The sequence below is a fragment of the Nelumbo lutea genome, chromosome 1 (genome assembly GCF_056320005.1).
Source record: "Nelumbo lutea isolate HS-2025 chromosome 1, American lotus-T2T, whole genome shotgun sequence".
NCBI classification, from domain to species: domain Eukaryota; kingdom Viridiplantae; phylum Streptophyta; class Magnoliopsida; order Proteales; family Nelumbonaceae; genus Nelumbo; species Nelumbo lutea.
Window position 1 is genome coordinate 66,310,832 of NC_142684.1, and position 6,103 is coordinate 66,316,934.

A 6,103-nucleotide genomic window follows, 5' to 3' on the forward strand; every position below is an offset into this window, starting at 1 on the left:
AATCACCTCCCCTTAACTTTTTGACACTGTTGCAAGTATACACCCTTTGTTAAAATCCTTTAACAAGAAGCACAAAATGTCCAAAATACCTTGCAGTTACTATCAAGGATGGTTTCTATAGTAAAAAATAATACAAATTTTATGAACATAAAAAAATGAGAGTTTAAAGTAGAAGTTTTACCTTCAAGGGATTGATATGAAGGCCAAATTTGAAAAACAAATCAATTTCAGAAAAGAGATTGAAAGGGCTTGGAGAAGAAATTGATATGAAAGATAAAATTTAAAAAACAAACATTTTGGTCAAAAGTAACTATATGGGTATTTTGGGTATTTTCATCCCTCTTGTTAGAGAATTCTAACAAAAGGGTCTACTTGCAACTGTGTCAAAAAATTCAAAAGAAGTAATTGCAATTACCAAATTTCGAGGGAGGGTTTAGCAATTTACGCTAACTAATAAAACCCTGACCTATTGTTGAACATTATATAGTTGAGTTTGGATCACTACAAGAGATGGGCACTTGAATAAGGCAGCATTTGACATTCCTTATTTTAAGGACTTATCCTTTTTGCAGTTTAAATGCCCTATGAACATTGTGTTTTTAACAGCAAAAAGGAGATAAGTCCTTAAAATAAAGAATGCCAAATGCAGCCCAAGTACTCAGAAAAATTTGTAACAGCCGTCTGAACAGTTATTGAGTACTCAAGGAATGTGCTCACACTTCACAATGGTGTCTACTAAATCTGGTCTCCTGTTTTGGGTCCAAGTCTTGCAACATTGATGTTTGCTGCATACAATGTTGTATATACTATTCGAATTGGGCATCTGTCTGGTATAATTAATTTTCTCCTTTTTTAATTTTAACATTTTGAAATGGCAAAACTTTAATGTTTCCAACCCATTGGTTGAAGAATTGATCAAGGTTTTCAATGTTTTTATCCCATTGTTGCTATAAACAATCAAGCTCGGATCATTATATATCTTATTTACACAAATTATATCTGTGTGTGACCTACAATACATATTATATATAATATTTTATATTATATGTATAAAATAAATTTCATATACTTATTATATATATATATATATATATATTTAATGTTTTATGCATAAAATTAACTATAGGCCTAGAGTCAGATAGGCATGGGCTATCATAGGTGGAAAGCCTGGCCTAGGCCCATCTTAGCTCAGCCCATGATCACCCCTAGCATGTGAATTATATATATTGAATTCGTCTTGATAGAAATATCTCATGGTGCCAGTCATCATCTATGCTTTATCTACATCTCTGATTTCTCAACAATTTGCACATACTTTGAATTCCTTATGTCTGGATTTTTTGTGGGGAAGCATTAATAAGGCAAATCTTATTTATTTGAAGAAGTGGAGTTTTTGCATTCAAAGAAATGGGTGGGCTGGGTTTCACAAATTTCAAAATACTTAAATATGGCTCTGTTAGTGTGGCATTTTTCAATGTCAAAACAGTTTAAGGACTCCAATGGAATATAGGTACAGGTTGGAGTATAGATATTATGTGGTGGCTTTTTTGTTCGGGACTTATCATCAGTGATTGATTTGATCCAGTCCCTTCTTCTATTGCCATTCCTCATATTCCATCACACCCTTGTTGGGTTTGCCCCGCTACAAAATTGGATCAAGGTGAAGGTGCTTTGCACTACATCTCAAGCAGGAACAGGTATAACTATTCTAAATAATTGTGGCTCATTTATAGTGGCTTGAGCTATTCCACTTTTCACTCATTCATCTGTTGAATGTAGGGGCGTCAATGGACCGGTTTTGGGTTGGACTCCGTCCAAATCAAAATTCATTTGGACGGATTGGACCTGGTCTGTCCATAAGGAATTTATATTGGATTGAACCAATATCTGGTCCATTGATATAAAATAAGAACATAGGTATCAATAGATTAGGTTTGAGTTAAAATCAATCTAAATTAATAGGAATTTGAACAGACTGAACAGTCTCTGGACTGATTCAAAATGGTCCAAAATATTCATTGGACTGGATTGGATCAGGTCCATTTGTAATGGACTCACATTGGACTTGGCCCTCCTTGAATTTGTTAATTTGGTCTTAATAATGCAAATGGACTTTCTTTGTTATATTTGAGGAAGATGCTTTACAAAGTAATTGACTCTTTGTTGGAGAAGCTTTCTTCACCTCCTTGACGGATTTGTAATATCCTTGACGATGCCCATAAGGTGGCATGTCACACTCCCGTGGTTCCTAGGCCTATCACTTGGTCTTTACCACCAGACTTCCTTTGTAATGTTATTTCCTCTGGTGTATTTATTGGGCCATTGAGTTGAATTAATTATTTTTTCAGAGGAATCGGAATTGGAATAAGGGTCTATTTGATTTACAGTTGAAATTGGATTTAAAATTAGAATCAGAATTGAAATGGTCTATTTCCATAGTTGGAATCATAAACAAAATCCCTTTAAGTTAGAATCAGAATGGTCTATTACTATAGTCTTGTTGGCTCAGACAGAAATCAGAATCAGAATTAGAATCAGCTAAAATGAAATTTCATTCTCAAGCAAAGGGGGTCATTCTTTCAAACAGGGAACTGCTATTCCGGCAGAAATGAGAGTGGAATTCTGATTCTGCATAACCAAAAGTTGGATATAATTAAAATAATCCATTCTGGTTCTGATTTCAAACCCTTTTCTCATGAACCAAACAGACCCTTAGTATTGATGTGCTCGAGCCACTGAGAAGATAGACATCTGTTGGTATAAATTAATTTCAACCGATCACCATCTTACTACTAATATTGCACATCTAATACCGTATTTAAACTTGATAAATGTTTCAAATTCCTTGTATAATACAATGCGTTTTGTCCATTCTCGCCGGGTGTCACCCAGACCAACCTCGATTTGATTCCAGTTTGGGGTGGTGCGTGTCTCATCTCATTTGATCATCTATCAGGATCTGATGCATTTATCCTCCACTTCCCTTTGAATTTTTGATAAGTATTCCTATTCCTCGGATTAATTCCTTTTCTTTTATTCAGATAATATGCAAGAGAACCGGTTCGTTAAGGTCAAAGGAGGTTTCATTAGCTCACACAGACTGTTTGGCTGACGTGGGATGTTTCTACTGGTAACACAGCCTGCTTAGTCCAGATCCATATATAAATATCCATCTGTTTTAGAAAGCATATGTAATGGGATGTATATGCCCTGTTTGCTTTTTGGTGAGTTATCTGGATAAATGCATTTAGTCGAATAAATTATGTTTTTTTTTTCAGGTGAATAAAACAATAATCATTTTAATTATAAAATATTTATTATTAAAAAGAACATTTTTATTTTATTCAAGTGTTGGCAATTTTTTTTTTTTTTTTTTTTTACGTAGGAAAATTATATTTACCCACCTGGGAGATGGGCATCACTTACTCGGATAAGTGGCACCTAGGAAAATAAAAGTTTCCCTGACCCCCACATAAATCTGAAAAAATGAACATGAGTTTCTTGGTCAATGAGAATTTCCCCTTTCTCAAAATCCAAAAAATAAATGCCCCCCTATTCTCAAAAGCTTTAAACCCCCACCCCTGAAAAATGGGTTTTGGGCTTATACTGCTTTGGGTTCAGATTTCAAGTAGGACCCATTCAAATTTTGACAAAAGCTAAGCACGAGTGAAGACTTTGATTTTGTGTAGACAATTGGAGTGAATACTTACATCCTAGGTATCTCCTCTACAACCAGCTAGACACTTTACAAGCAAGTTTACTGGAGCCTTCTTTTCCAAGTTACACACTTATAGCTTTGGCCTTTGGGAGACCAGCCTGCATGACATCATTGACATTATCTGGTTTGTATTATGATGGACTTAATGCCTGCACTCTATTTCTGTTTGGGCTTTAAGCATTAGGCCCCGCAATAAAGCAAAGAGAAATCGGTAGTAATCAAGTCTGGGTGTGGAGAGTGGAATCATCCATCATGCCATCTGATTTCCGCTAACCCCTTTTTTAAGCAAGCAGCATTAAATTAAATTAAATTAAATTAAAACAACCCATAGTAATAAATCAAAACAAGGGCTCAACATGGGCCGTTATTGGACCGTTCTATGCTATTCCAAGGTCTCTTTGTTAAATAAAATGGGCCTTAATTCCGTTCACCCAAAAAATATAGTTCAAATGGGCCTGGGCCTGACCAAGACCAAGCAACTCAACTCTTGAATCACATAGGATAGGAATAGATTTATAAGCTAGAGCTAGACATCTTTTAGTAGGAATATTAATGGATAACGAATGGGGGGCACATCCCGACTCCCGAGGATAGATGATATATAGCTCAATAATGAATTAAAACATCTCTGATCTTTTTTTGAAACACCTTTCCATCGTTTCGTCTCTTAAAAGTTTGATTCAATGACATTTCCTTTTCAAGCCCACTTTTACTTTTTGCTTGGTGCTGTTTGTTTGATTTATCAACTCAAAATTATTGCGATAGACATTCTTGTCTGTGCAGAGCCGGCCGTATAAAAGGTTCCATTGGCGACAATTTTATGATCAGAACCCAGAAGAGTGAGGACTGAGGACAACTCAGATCCACTTGGAAGTTGAATACCGCAAAAATACCATATGGTTATGGTTTACGAAATCTCAAAATCAAATTGGTGGCTTCGTATCTCCTAGTGTCTCATGCCTTGCACTTCTCTGTTATTTATTATACCTTCCCTAATTTAACATCAGGCGGGGATAGCTCAGTTGGGAGAGCGTCAGACTGAAGATCTGAAGGTCGCGTGTTCGATCCACGCTCACCGCATGATTCCACAATCAACTTATCTTATTTTAAGATTAAGGTGGCGTTTGATAAATCTGAAAATTCATCTTGAAATCTCAAAGAGGCATAGTTGCTTTTTTGAAGTTTATTGATTTTACAATTTTACCCCTAAAACATACAATTTGGAACTATTGAATTCAATTTACATTATCTCATAAAAATTAATTTTCAACCTCAAAATAATATTGAAAAATACAAATAAAAAATAATAAAATATTATTTATTAATTAATAAATGAAATGATTAAAATTAAAAAAATGATTATAAAAATATTAAAATAATTAATAATTTATACAAATAAAAATTAAAATGATTTTTTTAATTTACTAGTTAATAAAAATAATTTATAATTAATAATTAAGAGAGACATTATTATTATTCACCGAAGTACCGAACCACCACTGTTGCTTGTTGCAGCGGCGATGGTGGTGGTGGAAAGACAGGGGAGAGAGGGAGAGAGAGAGAAAAAAAAAACAACGACGATGGCGGTGGTGGGAAAACAGGGGAGAGAGAGAGAGAGAGAGCGAGAGAAGACAGGGGGAGAGAGAGAGAGAGAGCTATCGTTGCAAGTTGTAACGGTGGTGGCAGGAAAGCAAGGTGAAGAGAGAGAGAGAGAGATAGAGAGAGCTGCCGCTGTAAGTTGTAGTAGTAGTGGCGGGAAGACAGGGCAAAGAGAGAGAGAGAGAGTTCGAATGTTAAGGTTTTCTGGATTTGGGGGTATTAGGGGTAACTCGGGTCATTTATGAAAAATTGTAAGGATATTTTAGACATTGGGCCGGCTCTGAAACGCGTCTAAGTGCGTTAAGAACCTACCCAAGGTCTATGATTTTCATATATGAAAATCAGTTTTAAACCCAATTTAAGAGGTATAACCAAATAAGGGGTGATGTCTAAAAAGTAGCATTTTCATAAACATTTAAAAGTGTAATAATTACATTAAGAGGTATATTAGTATTGGTGAACTTTTCTTTCCTTTGAATGCAAAAAATGTTCTGGATTTTAAATTCTAAAAATTATCAAATATCCATTTTAATCCCATATATGAGAGTTTTTATTTGTCTTTTTAAAGGCATCATTCGAAAACAAAAAATTGTAATGATTACACTTTAAGAAATAAGAGATTAGAGAAAATGAATAACCACTTTTCTCTTAGAATTAAAAAATTCGTCTTAAGAGATAAAAAGTTTGAAGATGAACAGGCCCTTAAGTCGATCTCTCTTTCTAAACTTGAAATTGATCGAGTGGTGATTCATAGAAATTGGTCCACGAATTTCTTCCGCCGATGTA

The 6,103-nt window shown here is 34.8% G+C and overlaps 1 non-coding gene across 1 annotated transcript; it reads left to right on the forward strand.

Moving 5' to 3' along the window:
- Window positions 1–4,725: 4,725 nt before the first annotated feature.
- On the forward strand, window positions 4,726–4,798 carry TRNAF-GAA (transfer RNA phenylalanine (anticodon GAA)). The gene has a single exon. It is a non-coding gene; the product is annotated as a tRNA-Phe (tRNA).
- The last annotated feature ends 1,305 nt before the right edge of the window (window positions 4,799–6,103 follow it).